Below are 23,283 nucleotides of genomic sequence, written 5' to 3'. Positions count from 1 at the left end.
TATCAGTCACATGGCATTGGGTAAGCGAGGCAGCCTCTGGGCCTCAGTTCTCTTGAGTGAGGAGTAGAATACTCCCCATTTCTCTCCAGGTTAAGTGTTGAGGAAATGAGGATAGCAAAGTTCCCAGAACAATCAATGCATGATAACATATCACTTTCCATGATTATTACTTTTATCTGCTCCCTGGCCTGCCCTGCATCTGTGTGTTTTTGAAAGACCCATTGATTTACTCATTCGTTCTGCGTGTCTGCTCTGTGCAGGCACCGTGTCATCCATGTTGTCTTGGTGGGCCCGTAATTCATAGGAGCTATTTACCTGATGCCTGTTATATTTTGTCCAAAGATGCTCTCATCACTTTTCAGAGAATATTAGCTTTGTGTTGCTGCGCAGTGAAGTGCTAGAGATCTACAGAGAATGAATAGCGATGTCTGTGGCCCCAGAGAGCTGACTTACCGTATGTCCACAATACATCGGTGCCTTTCTCCTAACTAGTTGGCTCTGGATGCATGTTGCTGATGCCCGAATCCTTCAAGTGCATTTTTAAAGTTAGTCTATGGCTTTTACTACTAGCCCATTAGGTAAACAGACTTTTTTCCCTTTTTATTAGGAGTGCTAATAGGGCAGGAGGCAGATTCCTCCTCACTCCGCTCTCCTACGCGCCTGCACTACAGCGGGTTTCTACAGGCATCGTCTCGTTTCCTCCTTACAACTGTGTGAAGAGATAGCCTGCACCTGGTTTTGTAATTGAATTAGCTAAAGGTTGGATAAATTAAGGAACTTGCCCCTAGTCCCTGGGCTTGCAGAGCCTGAACCTGCCAGACACCAGAGGCTGACCTCTCTGCTGCATGCAATGCTGTCAGTCTACCAGTAATCTCCCAGTTCCACCGCTCACTTATCACCTCTCAGAACATCAGAGCAGAAGCAATGGCACTGTACTGTCAGGTGAGGGAATCCTGACACCCTTCAGCTCAACCTCTCCCTTTCAGGCTCCCTTTCATGGGGGCCAATCTGTTGACAAATTGTCCCTTTCATAGTTGAGGGAAGCTTAACAAAAGAAAAGTTTAATAGACTCACCATTGAGGGCACAGCAATTTAGCAAGAAATATGGCTGAATGACTTGCAACTGTCTTCACAGTGCGTCTTCTAGATTCTGGCGCAAACCCAGCTGCCATAACAAACAGAACGACCAGATTTGCTTCACTGTCGAATGTTTTGTGTCAGGGCTGCTTCAGAAAGCTCATCCTTTTCTGGCTCCCCATAAGAATCTGGGTCTAGTCCACAGGTGCCGTGGTCAAGGAGAATCAAATCAGGCAGAAATCCCTGCCAGCTACTCACAGGGACACGAGTTGCTAGCAGGACGTTGGAGTCTGCTGGCTCTGGGACGAAGCAGGTGAGCGGAGCCAAGGTGGGGCCACAAGCCAGACTCACACCTGTTGTTGACATCAAACAGTTGTGTGTTCCTGTGGTGTTCATTCCTTATGTTCATAAAGGCTGAGCTCAGGGAACTCAAGTCTCCCTCCAGCCCCCACACGAGGAATCTCCCTTCCTAGAGTGAAGGCAGCAAAGGTACCATTTGTTTTCTTTTTTCCTTTGTTGGCATTCTATACAAGATCCGAATGCTGATCCTTTGTTACGTACATTGTAAGTATCTTTTCCCAGAATGAGGCTTCCTTTCTCACTGTTCTCATGGAATCTTTTTCTACTTTTTATTTTTGCTGAGGAAGATATTTGCCATGAGCTAACATCTGTTGCCAGTCTTCTTCTTTTTTTTGTATGTGAGCTGCTGCCACACCATGGCCACTGACAGAAGAGTGGCATAGGTCCATGCCCGGGAACTGAACCCAGGCTGCAGAAGTGGAGTACACCGAACTTAACCACTAGGCCACTGGGGCTGGCCCTCATGGAATCTTTTGATGAACAGAAATTCATCTTCCATTTCATATTGATTGGTGGTAGTTTCCTGGAACATTGCTTTACACAGGGGCCTGAGATTGGGCAGGCTTGGTATGAAAGAGCACCATGATCTATTAAGGATGTCTGTACACCACGAGGGCTCCCAGGACTGTCATTTTATAGCCTTGGAATAAGCTAGCTAAATAGTCAAATGGATTTCAGTTCACGTTTCTACCAATGCACCCATTGGACAGATCTCTGGGGACAGGTGAATGGAAGGATAGAAATTCATGAAAGGAGCAGGGATAGCACTGACTATCAGTAATAGTAGAAACACATGCCTTCTCTGTCTTTTTCAAAGAGACAGGTAGATTTCACCTTCTTCAAGGAGGTGACGTAAGCTCTGGATCTGAAGGGTGAATAAGAGTTTACCAAGTAGAATAAAAAACATCTCAAGAAATGTAACTGGGGAGTGGGATGAACAGAATGGTGTGCTCAGCGAAGCCTAAGAAGTTTGGTGGTTCTGGGTCATCACAGGTGTGGCAGATGATGGTGAGAGATGAGGTTGGAAAGTTTGTTGGGGTCCATGTCATCATGGTCACACTCTCTGTGTGTTAAGAAGTTGAGACTTTATTCTGGAGGTCGTGGTCCTGTCTTTCAATTAGCCTCAGGGCCAAAATATACAAGATAATAAAATAAGGCTTGAGAGAAAGAAGAATAATAGGAACATGAGGCTAGGAAATTCTTAGAAATTATTAGGTGCTAAGATAGAAGCATTGGCTAGGTCTTACATCAAGGAATTGGGCTCAAGCTTCATGTTTGGTTTTAGCAAAAGCTTCTATCTGAGGATAGAAAGGAAGCCATGGGGGAGAAAGCATGAGATTTAGTGTTGGAAAAGTTGAGGATAATGAGAGTAAAGGGTAACTAATAGGGTTTCGGGCCCAAGGGTTGGGGTAGCAACCCAGTGATCAATCTTGGAGTACAGGGAGAGAGAAAGAGACTGGGGTTTGGGACCAGTACTCAGCCACTACGTGGGCAGTTGGCCTTGAGGATGACAAGGAAACTCCATTTCCATAACCGAGGCAGAAGGTCAGATGTGACCAGAACAAAGCTGACCTGACGCTCAGAACTTTCAGCTAATGTGTGGCCTGCAGCCTTGGCAGAGTGAGGGGGCACAGGCTGAACCACTTCAGAGCCTGGGTTGAAATCCCCGCCGGGCCCTCTGTGTCTATGGGATCTCGAACAAAGCTGGCTCCTCCATGAGACGCTAAGCAGCCCTGACATGTCAAATGGGATTAGCACAGAGCCTGGTGAGCAAAGAAGGCAGAACAGTCCTAGCTGCTGGGCGGGAGGGAACTCAGGGCCGTCTGTCAGCTCTGCCTGCTTCCTGCCCTCTGCCCCATCCTCCTCCCCACAGCCAGGACTCTTAGAATTGAACAGGAGCGAGGGATTTAAGCAGTTCCAGAACCACTCCCAGACTCACCAGTCTTGTGAGTCAGACTCTGTGCTCCAGTTTTGATTGATCTAGTGTCTGCTCCACATCCTCAGCCAGCGTCTCAGTTCCTATAGGAAAGGCTCAGGTACTGGGGACTCTCTGAGCGCCTATTTCCTCATCTGCAAAGAAAGTGAAGAATCCCGACTTCATGGAGTTGATATGAGGCTTTCTTAAGCCTATTGGTGAAATGTACATACTAATACACACTAACCATCTTTGCTAAGTGCTTCACAAATGCGATGGTTGCTGTGACGGCGATGAAGGTGATCACAGTGTATGATGACCTCTTGCAGTCTCTGAGTCACACCTTGGTAGTTTTACTGGCCCACTTGCTCCAGAGAGAGAAGAGCAGGTGTGTGGGTTTGTGCAGGAGCAAGGCGCATGTGAATGGAAGAGCGTTAGGCAGAACAGCAAGAGAAATCCAGCTGGAGAAAGAGAAAGTAGCCAAGTTAAGTAGATTCATTAGAATCTATTACTATTGAACGGACTCTTAGTGGCTTCAAGAGAAAGGTAATTATACAATTATTATGCAAATGTAGTAAGCAAGTGAAGGGTATGCAAATAAAGGAAGTTTTAGAGAGACTTGGGCAAATTGAGTGACCCATGGGATTAATTCCATTTCCTGACACGTAAGATGGTCCGTGTTTTGGGCAGGGGGAACGGAAACCTTCCCTTTGCCCTTCTGCAGAGCGAGCTGGGTTTCTCTTTCTCTTTGTTTCTGTGGAGATCTTCAACGTTTCACATGCAGAGTTTTAGTGTAATTTTCTGTCTTGCCCACAGGTCAATGTGCTTTTTGGAGGTGAGGACTATGTGTCTATTTTACCTTTGTTACCTGGCACAAGATGGGCAATGTGGATCTTTGTGTTTGAGAAGAACAAAAATTGACTATAATGAAACCTCTCTGACACAGGATTTATGAACAGCTCTCAAAGGACACACATGAACAGGCAGTTTCTTGGCAAAGGGGTAAACAGAACAGAGTCAAACCAACTGAGATAGTGTGTAGCAAGGGGCAATACGCAATACATCATCCATAGCATCAGTTGGGTGAATAAGAAAGACTTCTAACCGACAACATATGGACAGAGGGATGGAAGCAGGAGCGGAAGAGATCCCTCAAGGGCGAATGGAGGCTGCCAGAGAGACAAGACTGCCGAAGGGTAACTTATTGAGCCACTTTTTTTAAAACTGCCTTTGAAAAGAAGCTTGACTGAAAGAAAAGAATTTATGCAATTAGAATGTATTTTTCTTTTGTGTTCTTATCTGCTTCTCTCACAAGCTATTTTTGGTAAGTTTGCATTAACTTTCTAACAAAATGCCAATTAAAGCAACTTTTAATAGGCTGTGTTTAAAAGACCAAATCCAAAGAGGAAAGTGTGTTAGATCAGCACGTCAGTGTGGGAAGCAGATTCTTAATCCTATTTGGATAATAACTGAAATTCTCTGTTGTTTTCACCTGGGATGGCAACATATTAAATGGAATAGCAAACTCTCCAAGTGGTGGTAAAGAATACACGCATCCAGTGCTGGGATGCTTTCTTCCTTTTCTTTTTCCTTGTTTTTCCCACCAGTTCCTCTCTTAACAGAAACCTGTTTTCCAGATAGTGTCAAATGACATCCCGGCATTCATGTTTATGCTACGCACTGACAATACACTCAAGTTTCTGTTGACAGCCAGAATGTGTTACATGACAGCAGCAGTCACCTATTTCTGGGAAGATAAATTAAACCACACTGCAGTATTTATGTTTGGATTGCAGGTGTTCTGGGCAGAGTTCCAGTTACGTTCAGGACTCTTGTTGGAAAACAAGTTCAAAGTACAATCAAAGATTTAACTTGATTCTACATGCACCTTTCCGGATTGGCCGGATTCTGACTTCTGTTTTATATCTCTACAACTTGGTGCATTCTGTTCTTTCTGCATCCTGCTCCTCCTGCCTTCCTTGATGGTTTAATTGCTATCCATCCAGAGTCTCCTTCAGGTGTCACCCCTTCAAGTCGCAGCAGAACCTGTGCTAACCTCGTTCATAGTGTTTATCGGACTGAGGTGTCATTATAGTCACTCATCAATCTCTCCGTAATAAGCTAACTGAGGGCAGGTCTTTATTGACTATGATATCCCTACTAATAGAGGGACTGACTAAGGTCATAAGTGCCCAGTGTATGCTTGTCAAATAAAGAAAGTTTAAAAATAAGAATAGAGAGATAGATGGATAGACAACCGCACATATTGTTCATAGATAGACATGGATGATAGATGACGGGCGGATATGGATAGGACAATGGATAGAGGGATAGACAGGCAGATGGACACATAAGTGGATAAGGGAGGTGGAGCTAAGAGGAAGAATGATGCAAGGATGCAAGGCCAATGTTGCTCTCCTATCTCATTGCTTTCATTCTTCATGACATTTCCATTCAATCCTTTGGAAAATTCTAAAGGTTCCACCATCTTATTTATGTTGAAGTAGCTGGTTTCCTTCTCTATTCCTTGCCTGGAAAGGTAGAAGGTAAACCAATTTTTTATTGTAGTTGAATTTAATCAGCATTCAATTTTGCCAAGTCACCTACAAATGATTTAGTTTCCTTTTGAACTAGTATAAGAAAACAAAATGTTTCGCCAATTAAATCTGATAAGACAAGTATTAAATGTTCAGGAGTTAGGAGTCCACTGATTCTGCAGATAAGGAAACTAAGATGAGCAGCATCAGTAGGGATCATCTTTAGTCTTAGAAGGGCTGGAAGGGGTGGCTGCCCCCAGCTCTGATGTCTTTTCTGCTAAATAAAATCAAACTGATGGATAAAAGATGTTGTCGAGAAGAGATTCTCTGACACCCTGCTCCTGGCTTATATACTGTGTGATTAATGTGAAGAACGCATTACTCCTATGTCTGACTTCTATGGAGAAATCTGGGGTAGCCACGTTTGATAGGAGAAATCTCTAGTCCGCAAAGTTGAATATAACGCCCTAAGCCAGAAGGATGTCCTGTTTTCTTTAGGAGTGAAATGTGGGGTTTTGATGGAGGGCTGATATAGAAAATCTGGCCCTTCTCTCATGGTGGCTACACTGATAATCAGATATTAAATTCAGAGTTGGGTAACGAAATAAATCCTGGGATGAGAGAGTGGTACCTGACATTAGCACAGTTTAACACTCACCGGGTGTGGCACCTCGGGATGTCATTCTTAGCCCGTGGAAATTGAAGAATGAGGACTAAAATCCTTACTGAATTTCCTTCTGAGTAATTATATGGATGTTTATAAGCATCCTGTAAAGGAAACTATATATTTTGTCTTATCTTAAAAACTCTGAATTTGACTTTAAGACCAATTATTATTATTTTTATTTTGGTCCAATATCATCAAGACTGGACTGAGGAATGCAGGATCCACATTCTTCTAGGTCACCTCCTGTGTCTCAATTGACCGGTGGTTCCTTCACTTTCTCTCCCAGCTCCCAAACACAGGTTTTCAGGACGTGTTACAGAGAAATTATTAGTTCATCCACTACAAACAGTTTGTTAGGAGTTGCTGGGAATTGTCCATAAACACTTGATTAAATAACTTGGCTGTAAATATTTATATTAGTGTATGGAAATATTAAAAAAGGACTATAAAATAACAATGAAAACAATCTCAGGTGTCCCTTTCTTAACTGTGTAACCATCACTAAGTTATCTGAACTCTCCTGGTCTCAGGTTCCACTTCTGTGAGAGCAATCAAGATGCGCCTGACTGCATGAGTTTTGGAAAGAGTCAAAGAGATAATCCAAGGGAAGCATGCACAGGAATGCCTAACACAAAGGAAATGCTCAGAAGAGGTCTGCTCTTAGTAAAATACAATTGTCTGGAATGCACCTTACCTGTCCCAGGATTGGTGACAGCTATGCCCTTACTAGTTTAGAGTTTCTTTGGTTTCCTGTATCTCACCTAGTCGAATATACTTGAAAAAACATTCTGAAAATCATCAGTGCTCATGTTATTCATAGAAAAGGAAGACATCTGAGACAGGAAATCTGAGTCTTGTATCGTGTATTTCGTATTGTGTCCTCCTCCAACCCTTTGATTGTTGGAGAGTCAAACCTAAATTAGTCAGCATGGCGACCAAGACCATCCCCAGTCTACTTTCTCCAGCTTCAATTCTCCCTACTTCTCTACAGGAATGTTTCTGTTAAGAAGATTGCTCCTCCAATATTCCTGGTTACCTGCTCACTTACTCCTTGATCCAAGGAGCCTTCGGCCAGAGCGATCTTTATAAAACAGAAGGTCCATATGTTGCCCCATTGAGTCAGATGGGAGGCTGTTGGAAAGTCTTGAGCAGAAGAAAATTCAGAGCCTTCGCGATGGTCCACAAAACTCTGTAGAACCTGGCCCCAGCTACCTGTTGGGTTTCACCTCCCACCTCTCTACTTTTCACTTGTTCCGCTCCAGCCATACTGGCCTCCTTACTTTCCTCAAACTCGATAAGAATCCACTCCCCTAGGGCCTTTGGATTTTCTGTTCCTTCTTCCTGGAAATGCCTCATCTCCAGGTTTCCCCATGACTCCCTCCTCTTCTTCCTTTCGGTGTCTGGCGAAACGTCACCTTCTCAGAGAGGCTGTTTCCTTCACACGCTATATAAGATAGCAGCACCTCCTTTGTCCCTTTCTATCCCTTTATATTATTTTTTTCATAGCACATGTCACCACTGGACAAGTCTATCTTTATTTTTGAAGCTATTTATTCTATAAGGTACATGAAAGCATGGAATTTGTCTTTTTCGATCTTCATTACCCAGAACGGTGCATTGGGCCCTATTGACCATAGTACCTCAGAATGGCTGGAGCCCCCTCCTGCCTCTATGGTGTTGCCCATCCTTCCCTCTTGCCTAGAGTTCCCTGCCTTTGTTTTGAAATTTCACCCAGCTTTCTGCAGCCAACTCAAATCTACTATCTCTTTGAGTACTTTAATGAACATCCTAACCTACAGTCTCCTGCTGCCCTGAATTACTGGTGAGATGCAAAATTTTGCCTGTCAGTGGTCACCTGTGACTTCCTATGTGCTGAGTAGTGCACAGGGTTAAGTGAATATGTTATGGAGTCAGACTGTCTGAGATCAAATCCTGGCCCAGCCATCGATGAGTTGGGTGACCTTGTGCAAGCTACTTAGCCCACCTGTGTGTCATCCCCTGACCTGTTGAAAAAGACAATGCCAGCGCCCTTCTCTTGAGTTTACTGCAAGGATTAATGAGTTATATTCACCAAACCACCATGCCTGGCACATAGTAAGCACTCAGTCAATGTTTGCACTTATCTTTGTCACCTAAATAAGCTGTGCCCCCAGTTCGATCAAAGGTCCTGTTCTTTGTACTTCTCATAACATATGGCAGAGGCTTCCACACGGCAGGTGCTCAATAACTCTGCTGACTTTTGGTAAAATTATTTCCTAAAAGAAATGTCAGAAGAAATGTTTAGAAAAATTATGCCAAAGCAGTTATTTCGGTAAAGCTGTCTGGGGCCTCAGAAAGGGTAAAGGAGAAGCTACAAGGAAGTTCCCTTGCACGCTCATTCAGAAAACATTTCCTAAGCATTTACTATGGGCCACTGCTCTAAGGATGCAGCCTTGAAAAGGACATGCTGCTTTTTCTTAAGGGGTCTGTGTGGACAGACCTGTGAACCGATAGCTGTGACACATGCAAGAGGGGCTGAAAGGGACGTGTGTGCAAAGCGTAGTGTCGCAGGGGTCACTTACAGATGGGGAGGGACCGGATAGTTACTCTTTCAGGCTGACTCAGGTAGCCTACATTTCTATTTCTGTGTGCTGCATGAGTGATTTTGAAAACGAGAATGGTGTTAAAATGGAAAATGGAATAAAGTCCCTGGGGAACAGGAGCAGAAGTGGTTTGGGGAGAATATACCGAAACTGTAAAACAAGAAGCACAGATCGAACAAAAGTTGTTGATTTCTTTAGGTTTCACTATAATCGAAAGCATTGTCCAGAGGACAACACATTGAATAAGACTGAGGATGTCCCCCCTTATTGTCCTAGCATGGCACTAATGAAGAAAAGGGCTTCCCTGCTCGTTGCTCTCTTACTGCAAGAATGGAAAGATGGCGTCAAACTGTAGGGGGCTGGCCAGGCCACGCAGAGCAGAGCCCGTTCCCACCTCCAGGTCCTTGGTCGTGCCGAGCCTCCCACCTGTCTGCTCCTGCCCATCGTGCAGATTTCCATCTCCTCTGGCAATGTCTTTCGAAGAGAAAAGCAAAATTAAAATGATTTTCTGATAAATGTGGGCTTAAAATGTAATTCTAACCAATGATTTTAGGATATAAAGGAAAAAGCTGACACCTTAGACTTGTGAATTTAGCAGATCGCAATTGCAGTTTTCTATTTACCATTGTCCATGTGTGGCTGTTGTGCCCACCGTGAGCTTAAATTGATACAAGACCAATATATAAAAATCAACTGTGTTTCTCTATGGCAGCAATGAACAATTTGATAACAAAATTAAGAAAACAATTCCATTCAGAGTAGCACCCAAAAATTTAAAATACTTAGGAATAAATTTAACAAAAGAAATGAAAGACTTGTAAAACGATATAACATTGTTGAAAGAAATTAAAGATCTAAATAAATGGAAGGATATTTTATGTTCAGGTATCAGAAGACTCGATATTGTTAAGATGGTGGTACTCTCACGGTTGATCTACAGATTTAATACAATTCCTATCAAAATCTCAACAGACTTCCTTTGCAGAAATTGACCAGCTGATAATGAACTCTATACAGAAATGCAAGGGACCCAAAGCAGCCAAAACAATCCTGAAAAAGAGCAACAAAGTTGGAGAACTCACATGTTTTGATTTCAAAACTTACTAAAACCTATAGTCATGAAGACAGCGGGGCACTGGCATAAGAATGGGCATATAGAACAATGGCATAGAATCAGGAGTACAAAATAAACCTTTACGTTTATCGTCAATTGAATTTTTTTCTTTTTTGAGGAAGATTATCCCTGAGCTAACATCTGCTGCCAATCCTCCTCTTTTTGCCGAGGAAGACTGGCCCTGAGCTAACATCTGTGCCCATCTTCTTCTATTTTACTTGTGGGACATCTGCCACAGCATGGCTTGATAAGCTGTACATAGGTCCGTGCCTGGGATCTGGACCCTCGAACCCTGGGCTGCCAAAATGGAGCATGCAAACTTAACCCCTGTGCCACCAGGCCAGCCCCTATCATCAACTGATTTTGGACAAGACAATTCAATGAAGAAAGAATAATCTTTTCAACAAATGTTCTGGGACAGCTGGATACACATGCGAAAAAGATTAAAGTTGGATTCTCTAACTTATACTATATGTAAAAAATTAACTCAAAATATATTAGACCTAAATATAACAGCCAAAACTATAAAACTCTTGGAGAACAAAAGAATAAATTTTTGTGACCATGGGTTAGACAATTGTTTCTTAGATATGACATCAAATACACATACAACAAAGAAATAAATAAATTGGACTTCATCAAAATTAGAAGCGTTTGTTGTTCAAAAGACACCACCAAGAATGTAAACAAACCACAAAATGGGAGAAAAAATTTGCAAATACTATGTCTGATAAGGGATTTGTATCCAGAACACATAAAAAACTCTTATAACTCATCTGTCACTTCCATCTTAGGTTTTCAAGTTATGGTCCTAAGCCCCTTTCCTACATCCGTCTTAAAATATCATGTCCAGAAGTTCAGGAATAAGATGAGATTATTCCAAGCCACGCTCATTTAGGCACCTTGAAAATAGGTTTTTACTTACTTTTCCTAACCAGCCTTTAAAGTTAGGCAACATTTTACAAATTGAACTCAGAGAGGCTAAGCTCTTGTCCAAGGTCACACAGCTGTGAAGTAACAGACCCAGGATTTGAAACCATGTCTGGTTTTATTTGTCATTCCTGACCTGAATTAATTAATAGACTAGAAATCCTCCATTCCTTCAACATTGTAGACAAACAAGGATTCGCTACATGAGCTGGAAGGAGTCTACGGAGGAGCTAAACTTCTCCAAGCAGCTGGAGGTTGTTAATCTCAGCGATGGACGTTAGTCTGAGGCCAGGCTTATTTGTTATAATTAGAAGTCCTTAAAATTTCAGAAGGGCTCCTTGTGTGCTGAGCTGGCTGCTCTTTCTCCAAAGTGAAAAGCAAACCTTTCATTTCATTTTACTTTATTCTGTTTTTCTTACTACAGTGAGGTAGTGTCTGGGTGAGAACATTCCTTCACTTCTCCTTCCTTCTCCCAGAGCACCCTTTTCACAAAAGCCTTTTAACTCTGGCATTTTTCAAAAACTTGGCAGTCATTTCGAGTAGAGCATAAAATTAGCCTTTTAGGCTGAATGATATTTTTTTCCAAAAGCTTCTGGAGCGATTGCACTATTTGGCGGTGAGTTGAGAACAGGGAACATGTATCCGCCCTCGATTTGGAGGCGCATCCCCTCAGCCTGCTGGTCCCCTCCGCCTACCGGTCCTGGGCGCGCAGGGGGAGCCAGCGGCCCTTGCAGACTCCAGGCTGCTGGCCGTTGAAGTCATAAAGCAGGCATTGTTTGACGGGGTGGCTGGAAGCAGGGCTGTCTCAAGTTGAGCTATGACAACCGACAAGACTGTGGAAAACAGTCAACAAATTGCAACCATCCTCCAGAGACTTCCCGAATTCCCTCGGAGGTGAGTCACTCCCCCCTCCCAACAAAGGAGAGGGGGACCCAAGGAGTGCTGGCCTGGGAGCCGACTTCTGGTTCTCATTTTGACTTTCTAAATGAAAACTGGGGAACTGAGGGCTTAGTGGAGAACCGTGGAGGCGGGTCTGAGCAGCGACGTCTCACTTCTCCTGCGGGAAGTGGGAGTAAATCGACTCGCTGAGCGCTCTGAGGGCCAAGCTCTCCTACGGCAACTCAGCACGCATCGTCTTCACTCGCAATCCCCCTGTGGTGGCTAACCACAGCCGCCTATGTATAACATTTGACTGTTTTATATATAAAATTTGAATATTGAATATATACATGTATGTATATATTAAAATATTTTATATACAAAAAAGTCCAGTCCTCTTGGTTGGTAATAACTCTTCATGGTAACTAATTGTAACCACATTTTATATATATATAAATATATATATATATAGATTTCATATATATAAAATATTTGAATATATACATATATTTGTATATATAGTATGTTATATAAATATCTATATAAGTAATACATGTATTCAAATATTTTATATATAAAAAGGTCAAATATTAGAAAACAGACGTGGAATTTGAACCCAGACCTGTCTCATTCCACGCCTTTGCCACTCTGTCTCATAGTCTCACCATAGAATAGAAGAAATATTTTCATCCATGATTCCATTAGACTTCTTGGTATATCATCGAGTTAAAAAAAATTCATGTTTTAATGAGGGATTTTTTTTCTTTTTCTTGCTGACCTTCCTGACCATTAATAAGTGGAAGGGAACATCTCGTCTACTTAGTGCCATTGCTTGACTCCATTTATTTATTCATTCAACAAGTATGTACTGAGCAAACAGGGTAATTTCATAGGGCCCGTGGCCGTAGTGTGATGATGTGAACAAGGCCCCTCCCCCAGGCATCCCGGCTTCTGGTGAGAGGGAACCAATAACACACAAATGCTTCTACAATACAAGGGCAGCTAGCGCTAAGTGCTTTGAAGGAAAATAAAGCAGAGGATGGGGCATTGGGAAACCAAGAGTATGTCTACTTAGGTTAGGAGTCAGGGGTCATGAGGGTCATGAGGGGTTCCTTGAGGCAGTACCATTTGAGCAAAGCCCTGAATGAAATGAAAGTGCATACTATACAGATCTGAGAGAATATTCCAGGCAGAGAGGTCCATTAATATCAAGTAAGTGCATTTTCCTGTAAGGGAAGATTATTATTTTAAGCTTCGATGTGTTTTTAAGGGCTTTAGGAATCTGTGTTCAGTGGATGACGCTCTGAATGCATGCAAGTACCATGATTACAAGATCACTCCACAGCTTCTCTACAGTTACAGCGTAGTGGTGACCCGCATAACTGAGCTTAACCTGACGACTGGGAGAAATCCCTGTAACACTGTTATTCTAGAGTGGGCGTGCCTTTTCTGTAAAGAGCTGTAAAATAAATACTTTAGGCTTTATAGCCCAGAGGATCTCTTTCACAACTACCCAACTTTGCCATTGCAACCTGAAAGCAGCCATGATAAAAGAGTTTGTTTGTGGTCCAATATAAACTTTTTTCTCAAAACAGGCTGCAGGCTGGATTTGGCCTGTGGGCCTGGTTTGTCGACTCCTCTTCAAGAGTAAATCCTTCAGGGGTCGTTTGAAGTCTGGGTGGATGTCTGCCCTCACGTGAACTGTAGCCAACTGTGAGGGTTTTTGGTTTCTTTCTGTCTTCTCATCGTTCTTCCATTTCTACCATCATATCCTGCTTCCTGCATCAGCATCTCTGAGACCTCCTAATTTGGTGCTTCATCTGTGCTGTGGACTGGTCAATCCATTATCAACCATTTGGAATCCTTTCTAACCGAAGAGTGAATAGGTTCTAAGTCAGGAAAAAGTGCATAAAAGGGCAAAAGGAAGATGTAAGTCAGTCCTGTGGATAATTTGCCTATGCTTCAGAGCATGAACTTTCTGAAGGGTATTCCTGAGGCTCTGGGGTCTTAATTTGCCTTTTCCTGTGTTCTCAGCTCTCCTGGGGAGCTCAGGATTCTGAGTAAGATAAATGAGATGGAACTATGGAAGGAAAACCCAAATAATTGGATCTTATTAGAAAGCCTTAAAATAACTATTATGCTTTTTTTTCTACACAGATTACCTTCTTGAGAACAAAACAAATGTCTACAACAAGTGAGTTACTACTGCGAATTTATTGACTTTCCAGTATATGGAGTCCTTTCTTCCATACTTTAGTGCCATAATTTAATACAATTGAGAATTGGTGTGATGACGTTTGAGATAGCAGGATCCTGGGTAGCATGTCATACTGGCCTTTGATGTCACATAGGGGTGTAACTGGGCTGTCACACTGAACAACCCCACAGGGTACCGTTCACAACCCTTTTGAACAAACATGGTAGCCCTGGAAGGAATGGTGATGGAAACCCAAACTGACCAGTCCTGTGACCTTTGGCAAAGAATGCTAGCTCTGAGTCACTCGCATTATCCATAACGTGAAGAAGGCAGCATTTACCTCATAGGGATTTGGGGAAAATTAAATGAATTAAGTATGTGAGAATGCCTTAGCACTGTGCCTGGCACTTAGTAGGCGCTCAGAACATGGTTGTTTTCCTTCCACTGGATGAACAGACAAATGAAGGCATGCAAAGTGATAAATTATATCAAAGAAATTATTTTCAGAAAATTTTAAATCATAGAAAACTGGGGAAAAATAGATTTGAAATCCTTTGTACTACAAAGCTAGACACAATAGAGTTTTCTTATTTACTTCAGTCACCTACAGAGTTTTGTTTTCTACCACCCTCTGAGACTTTCTGTACTCCTTTCCAGAAAAAGTCTTCATCCTCAAGCAGTCTTACTCAATGACGCTGGGCTGTAATCGCTTTGCTTGATGCGGGCTACTGCATGATGCGATTGTCCTTACATGAGGACACTAAAGCTGAGAGAGGGGAGCTGCTGGCCAACCATCAGCCAGCCACGTGTGACAGCGCTGGGACTTGAGCTCTGCATGAGATTCCAAACTCTGTGCGTGTGTTCTATGTGTGTGTGTCACCCATGGTGCTATAAAAGAAAATAACCTGGAGAATAGAGAAAGTAAGACAGATGTTTCTGAGTCTAGAGAATCATTTTTTTGACACTGGGTTTTATAAAATCCTAGGTTTCAAAAAAATGTTTATGAGGGTTCTCTGGGAAATTTTGCTCTCAGAGTAAGCTTGAGGTACATTTGGTAAATTCCTGAGCTTATTAAAAAAAAGTCCATTTAGACTATGATTTCTGAATCTAGTTCTCATTATGTCTCTAAAATACACTTCATCCTTGCTGCGCGTCATGGGTTGGTCCCCTGGTCCAATCAGAAGCCAAGGAGGAATGCAAACAGTAGGGCTTTCTTCCTTATCGAAGTCCTCACTTTTGATTCCGTCACAGCAAAAAGTAGAGAAATTCCCAGTGTAGGAAAAATTTTGCTGTGTTGCTCACACAGTTTAATCGGACCATATCATCGTTATTTCATTTCCATTCTTTATATCAATGGTGTTCCTTAAAATAGAAAATTGTAAATTCCAAGCTATAAAATCTATAGTTTTCTGCCATTTCTTTCAGTGGGCAATTAATAACAGCACTAAGTAAATCTCCAACATATGGTTGAATTCAACCCGTACTGTTGACAAATTGAAAGTATAATCTTCTTGGCAGATTAAAAAAAAGTCAACTTTCATCATGTAGTTACATTGCTTCCTCCTGAAAGGGGTAGGATAGGGAGCTGAGTCCAGGGTTTTGAGTCAGTACTATTTTGAACACTATGCTAAGCCCATGGGGCAGAGACAGAAGCAAATAATACCTCGAAGGGCTTATAGTCTAGAAGGGGAGGCAGACATTAATACCCTAATGCAATACCTTATTAGAAATACAGATGTAGTTGGTCGAGGGATAGAAATGATAAAAGAAGGGATGTATAAATTCTGTCTAGAAGATTCATTGAAGGTTTTGCTAAGAAAAGGATGCCTTAGCAAGGTTTTGAGTAATCTGTAGGAATTTTCCAGTTGCATAAGGCCCTGGAGAGGGAGTTCAAGCAAAGAGAACAAGAGGTGTGAAAATACGTGGACTTGAATTGGGTGATGTGTGAGGAAAGGTGAAAGGAATTGAGCAGTGCTGCGGGTTAAAGTGCAAGCAGTGGAAAGCTGGGATGACGGATGCTAAAGAGGAGATGGGATGGGGAGAAATGAGCTAATGAATATGGAGGTGAGACAGAACCAGACACTATAAGACACTCAAATACCTAAGACTTACATTAAAGCTTGGCTTACGCTAGTTCATTACTTCAGAGTGATTTAGCTAAATAACCCATTATAAAATCTGAAAACATTTTTAATTAATTTCAAAAGGCACTGTGAATGCATTCCCATATTCCCTATCCAAATATTAATCCCCACTCATTGTTGTTTAAGTCCCAGAAGAAATACAGATACTTTAAATCCTGGACTGCCAAAGTTAGCATTCTTTCCTAGAAGAAGAGGAAAAAAAAGTAAAAATGACTCACCACTATTAAATCCTACCTCTAATTAATATTAGGAGCAGATTTAAATTAATATCCAGAAATAAGCCAACAGCTCAAAGAAATGAATACAAATGTTAGGCAATGATTATATTTTCCGGCAAATATCACTAACGCTTTCTAAACACATCTGCTTCAGCCTAGAGTTGATGAAGCAAGAAGTGACTCCTGTAGTTACTTAGGAAGGGGACTGGGTAAAGATAGTTAAATTCTGGGGACTTTGTTTCAAAATCTGTCCTTGAGGCTCCCAGAAGGAAGCTAGATTAAATTCAGGGCCCCAGCAGTGTCCCTAGCATTTCTCTCCACACGTCCAAAGATCTCTTTTACAAAGCATTCAAGATATTCATCAACCTGGCAGGAGTTTCAGGCACAGCTTATTTCTGCCATTAGGGCCTGCCTCATTTGTAAACTTTGAGTCCATATGCCGCCCTGGATTGACAAATTGGCATTGTGTCCAGGGAGTCCTGAATCTGCCCCCAGGGTTAGCCACTTTTTCTCTCCGGGCCCCAGTCTTCTAGTCTGCGAGATGGAGACAGAACTGTCATGAAGATCACCTGTATAGGCACATTGTAAGAGGCTCCATCTCTTGCTTGATGCCCATCAGCGCTGCCTGGGAGAGGATCCTTATTGGTCCCTCCCAGTTCCCCTGGACTCTCACAACACTTCCTTAGCTCATCTTTCTCACTCCCATGAGGCTCCACTCTGGTTCCCTCTCCACCCTGCTGAACTATTAAATTAAATATCTTAAAACTCCCTACCCTTGGTCAAAATCCTTCATTGATTCCCTATGGACTGCAAAATAAAATGTCCCGTCTTTAGCTCTGCATTCAAAATGGCACCCAGCACATCTTTCCAAAAATGGGCTGCTAGTCATGCTCCTTCCAGCTGCCAGATCATGCCAAGCTCTGTCCCTCCCCTGTGACTTTGGGCATTCTCACTTCCTGGCCTGATATTTGCATTCTGCTATTTCTCACTCCACTCTAACAAACAAACAAAGCAAACCACCTCCGGAGAGAACTCCCTGAGATTCTCAGGCTGCTGGACGCCTCCTCCCTTTCCTTCTAAGAGGCCCGCCCCAGTTTGACTGTGGACTCCTGGAGACAGGAGCCAGGCTCTAACATCCTTTGTCTTCAGAGCTGAGCTTAGAGCCTGGCATGAAGTCTGCGTTTGGTAAATGATTGTTGGATTCAATTGCCTGCCCAGGCCAGATGTCAACCTCTCTGAGATATATGTGAGTGGCCTTTCCTGTTCCTCCTGGCAACTCTGAGCAGCTTAACTGAGCTCAGCGGGGGGCGGGTCCAGTTAATTTTGTTTCAGCATCTGCAGGCATGTGATAGAGGATGACAAGACCACAGTCCTTTAGAGAAAGTGCCTGGGACTCAGAGCATGAAGCAGAAGGCATACATAGGGGCTGCCCCACAGGCCGATCCCACAGGCCCTCGGGATTTTCTCCTCAGGAGCTGTGAGTCGCTGTGGCAACCGCCTTTCCCAAAGCTCCTTTCAGAGGAAAGACGACTATTTTAGGTAATGTAGACTTTGGTCACGCTTCAAACATACCATTCTAAGGGAAAAGAAAAATCACAGGCCTCCTCCTTAAAGGTTTTCCCATTCTCCTCTCCCTCCCTGCATTTAACTCAGTGCTTAAGGAGTCTGCTGGATCAGAATAGCTCTCTTTCTAACACCCTGCTGTGCTCCCAGTTGCCTAAGGCATGATATATGGAGTATAGTGCAAACCTCCTCACCTCACACCCCAAGCTTAGGCACATTTTGGCTTCAGGTTACATAACCATCCTTTCCCTTCATGCCAGCTCGAAATTTGCCACTCACCACTCTCGCTCTGCAAATTTGCAAATTTGTTGCCCTGTTATTCTTCCTATTGGTTAGCGTCTAATTAATAGCAGTGGCATACAAAGGGAAAAATATGTAAGCGCTAAAATTAATATACATTGAGCTAGGAGTTGTCTTGAACACTTTTGAAACCTATAGGGCAGGTATACTTTACCAGATTTTATGAAAGAGGAAACTGAGGCTCATTTCTCATGAGTCGTGAATGCCCAGGCTAGATTTGAGCCCAAATCTCTCTCTTTCCACCATACGACAATACCTCTGGTCCCTTCTTTAAATAACTGCCAAATGTACCTACTTCAGGAAGACACAACCAATTACAAATGTAAGTTAAAGCCCAGAAAAAAAGAATCGGTGGGAAAGAAGCAATTTGAGTCTTAGTGACAAGTTGTTTCCTCTGCCATTTCTATTTATCATGTTTTCAGCTTTTCTTGGGTTATTTCTGCTTAGTGAAACATCAATATCTTTATGCGCCACTATTTTATTAAGTATATTAAACAAGGGAATTGAATTCACAAAATGTACTTGGAAAAGTACAAATGCTCTGCAAACACAGGCAATATTAGAATTATTATCATCGTTATGAGTTTTTCTCTTACGATAGTTTGTGGGTTTGTTGCTTCATCTCATCTGACTGTGTTATTGTAGACATGGATTTGGTGGAGCCTGCTAATTGCTTCCCCAATATCCATTTTCCCTTTCTTCCTTATTAATGGAATGTTGGGTGTTTGTTCCGTGGCAAGGTTTCCAGCTAAAAACTGCATCTCCTTTTCCAAAGTGGCTGAAGATGACTACATGACACAATTTGGGACAACCTCACGTAAGCAGAAATCACTGGATAGACTCTTAGGAATGATCCTTAACAAGTGGACTTCGCTAGCCAGTACCTGTCCCCCCACTTTCCTTTACTTATTTGCTTGTCTGGAATGCAGACATAATGGTTGAGATTGGAGCACCTTGTGACCACAAGGATAATAACAAGATACTCACAAAGACTTCATCCCCAACATCCTTGAGTCAATAAGCCAAGGCCAAAAATACCTACTCTTGAACTTCTTGTTATGTGAGAAAAAAAATAAACCCCTAACTTGTTTAAGCTACCATTATACTGATTTTCTGCTATGTGCCGCTAAGCTCAATCTCTAAGTGACACAGTCATCAAAAGGAAGCAAAGCATAGTGTAAAAGTCTTAGACTTCTAGTGTAAGACCTCTTCATTGGTCTTCTGGCCCCACTTCTTCCCTATCAAGTCTCCACATTTTAGCCAGCGTCGTCTTTCCAATGCCTTGTTTAAAACCCTTCAGCAGACTTTCTCTGCCCTGAAGATTAAGTCCCAAACCCTTGTTGTAATTAAAAGTCCCTCCTGGATCTGGCCCCTGCCCACATCCGCATCCTCGTCACTCGTCTCTTTGCCTCTCTCGTTTCCAGCCACACCCATCTTCTTGCTACTCCAATGCACTACATGGTCCTTTGGCTTTACCTTCTGATATACTGTTCTTCTGCTTGCAGCATTCTCCCCATCACGATCCCCTCTTTGAATATCAAAATAAATGGAACACTACTTACAGATCTCTAAGACTGGCTTCTTTCGTGTCACTATGACTACCTCCTTTGATAACTTGCAATTACTTTCTCAATGTCTTGCCCACTAGACTATAGACTCAATGAGAGTATGGGCCCCATCTGTCTTGTTTATCATCATATCCCCAACACTTGTTTAGTTTGGTGTTTGCCATAAAGCAAGCATTCAGCTCATAATATGAGTGTAAACTTGAGCAAGTCTTCTGTTTTGTCTCAGAGTTTGCTTTTGGGAGAAACCCAAATTAAGGTTTCAAGTGCAAATAGTTTATTTGGAAAGTGATCCTAGGAAAAGTGAGGGGAGTGGGGAAATGAGACAGAGAAGGAAACAAAGCTAATAAGGAGGATGTTATCAAGCAATTTCTGATTGTGGGTACTGTGGCAAGGTGGAGAAGAGCTTATTCCACTGAGGAACTTGAAGAGATATGCCTGAGGGGTGAGGGAGGTGGAGCGTGAAGCCGTCAGCTCCCACCAGGCATTGGTTGAGGGCTGCTAGATGAGGGTAGGGGTGGCAATAGCTCCCCAGCACTGCTGGTCTGCTTGGCATGCAGACAGACAGAACTTATCTGCCAAAGAAAAGCAGGCCTTCAGGGAGAGAGCTTGGATGCTGGCAACTGGAAGTGAGACAGTGCCCAAAGTGCTGATGGGGTAAGAGTGGGCACCCACGGTGTCTGCCACATCATTTCTCTCGACCAAGCCTCATCACCCATAGAACTCACATGACAACTACTTAGATATTTCTGCATATTGAATGAGTTATTCACTCTGTTTGGAACACTAATCCCCTGATAAATCTTTAATCAAATAATATTGTTCCATGTAGTTTTATTTCCCTTGAAGTTGGAGCATCTATTTCTTCTTAGGTTAAAATTCTAGCGTCATTTTTATCATGCACAAAGTAAGGCCCTGATAAATCACCTGGAGAGAAGACCTGATGGGGATTATTAGGTAGGTGTCACTTTGTTTACTAGTTTGGAGTTGTTACAAGTGGGAAAAGGTCTGGCCCAGGCATGGTGCAGGGAGGCTAGAGACAGGGTTTCCAGTCAGGTAGATACAATGTCTATTCTGCCCAGCTACAAACTTGGGGAAATCTGGGCAGGTAATTGACCTCTTCTCCTCTATAAAATAAAGATGATAATTCCTATCATTCGTATTTATTAAGAACATTTATGTGGCAAGCAGCAAAGATTAGATGATTGAGAAATGTATGACAGTATAGAAATAGAGGTTTGGGGTTAGATTATGTGGGTTCCTATTCCAGCTACAGCACATTCAGAACATCTCCAAATCTAAGCGTCAGTTTCCACATCTGTTTAAAGGGCATAATAATAGTATTGCTTCATTATTTTGTTTTAAAGATAAGTACATTTAAAAAGTTCCTGGCATTGAGAAAATACTCAATAAAGGTTAGTTGTAATTATTTTCATTAGTATATTAGCATTACTGTCATTACTATTTTTCAAACAATAATTTCCATACAGTTTTCACCAAGCGTGCAACTTTATTCTCTCAATATTTACCAAAAAATGAACACACCCTTTGAGAGTAAGCTGTGGTTTCCATTTTTCATACCAAATTCTATTTGCAGATTCAAGTACTTTGGGGTTTATAGTCATTTGGCAAGTTTCAATTTAGAAGGGGGCCTGGGGCGTCAAATGATCCGTACAGAAAGAATGGGTGATAATTTGGTGTTCAACCTTAAAGCTTCTATCTTTCATTCATCTTGGATCTCCCTACTTCCATCACTATCATGCTGATGTCTGGATCTAAATGAAATATTGCCATAAATTATACCGGCTAACCAGGAGTCATCAGTCCTCTGTTGAGGGTCAAGTCACTAAATGGTAAAATTGATAATAGTCCTTGCTGGCTTCGCCCAAATCACTTCTCAACTCCAATAAGTGTTGGGCTAGCACATTTACACATTACCCTGAGACACCTCTAAGTTACTTTAGCCTTAAGGTGCAGAGCTGACATATTAACAAGGATGCCTTTTACATTTAGGCTATCAGAAGTCTCCTTTCAACCATGACTTTAATTGTCGATTACAGATGGAAGTCAAGTTTGCAGGAAGCAGAACGTTCATGCATAAGGAGGGCTAAAAGTTCAATGCATTTTCTGTGAGAGGCACGGTGTTGCTTTTAAAGATCAAACTCTGCTCAGATTTGTCACGGCATTTTAGAACTTGAAGGGATCTAAGAGGTCTTCTAGTTATAATTGCCTTCGCTTACAGATGAAGAACATCAAACTCAGAGAGGTTAATTGATTGCCCAAGGTCATACATAGCAGTGCTTTTCAAACTTTAATGAGAGTAAGAATCACCTGAGGGGATCTCATTACAATGCAGATTCTGATTCAGTAGGTCTGGAGTGGGACCTGAGATTCTGCATTTCTATGAGCTTCCAGGGGATGCAGCTGCTGCTGGTCCTTGGACCACTCTGTGAGTAGTAAGGATATTCCATGAGGGGAATAGTCCATGAGGGGAATGAGAAGTCAGGATTGTTTGACACTCAATTTATTCTTTTATTTTACCACCTGGGGATTATCCCTTGTTGCTGAAACCACAGAAGCTTAGAATGAGGACGGTCATTAGTCACTTGGGGAGGAGTGGTATGCTTTTCAATTAACCAGAGTCTGAACTTGCAAAATGTTCAAGTAAACTGTCAACATATAGATTGATTAGTCAATTTGAATGTCATCAAAGTGCCCAAGCATTGTATGGTGGATACTACGATGTGTCACACAGAAGAACTACGTTTAGGAAGAAAGAACGAAATCCTTCAGTTACAGAACTGCCAACAGAGCCCTCAGGTTCTAGTCCCCTGTAAAAGTGGCTTCGGCTCAAGAGAACCCCAGGGTCATGCCTTTTCCCAGGGTGGTCTGCATCCAATGACTGATCCGTGGGTGCACCAGATGGTCATTGGAATAAACTTCTGTTATTGGTTGAAATGTGACCTCTCCAAGTTCAGGTGTTGAAGTCCTAACCTCCAGCACCTCACATGTGACTGCATTTGGAGATAGGGCTTTTAAAGAGGTAGTTAAGTTAAAATGAGATCATTAGGGTGGGTCCTAATCCAATATGACTGGTGTCCTTATAATAAGAGGAGATTAAGACACGAAACACACAGAGGGAAGATCAGATGAAGACACAGGGAGGAGATGGCAACCTGCAAGCCAAGGAGAGAGAGACTTCAGTAGAAACAACCATGTCAACACCTTGGTCTCA

The 23,283-nt window shown here is 42.4% G+C and overlaps 1 long non-coding RNA gene across 1 annotated transcript in view; it reads left to right on the top strand.

The window, feature by feature from the left end:
- Positions 1-11,805: 11,805 nt before the first annotated feature.
- LOC123284795 (uncharacterized) overlaps positions 11,806-23,283 on the top strand; it is a 79,712-nt gene continuing 68,234 nt past the window's right edge. Inside the window, exons 1-2 of the long non-coding RNA XR_011502493.1 lie at positions 11,806-12,076; positions 14,219-14,255. This is a non-coding gene — a long non-coding RNA (uncharacterized lncRNA). The remainder of the gene's footprint in view (positions 12,077-14,218; positions 14,256-23,283) is intronic.

This window comes from Equus asinus, chromosome 3, assembly GCF_041296235.1.
Source record: "Equus asinus isolate D_3611 breed Donkey chromosome 3, EquAss-T2T_v2, whole genome shotgun sequence".
NCBI classification, from domain to species: domain Eukaryota; kingdom Metazoa; phylum Chordata; class Mammalia; order Perissodactyla; family Equidae; genus Equus; species Equus asinus.
This window is presented reverse-complemented; position numbering and strand designations above follow the sequence as displayed.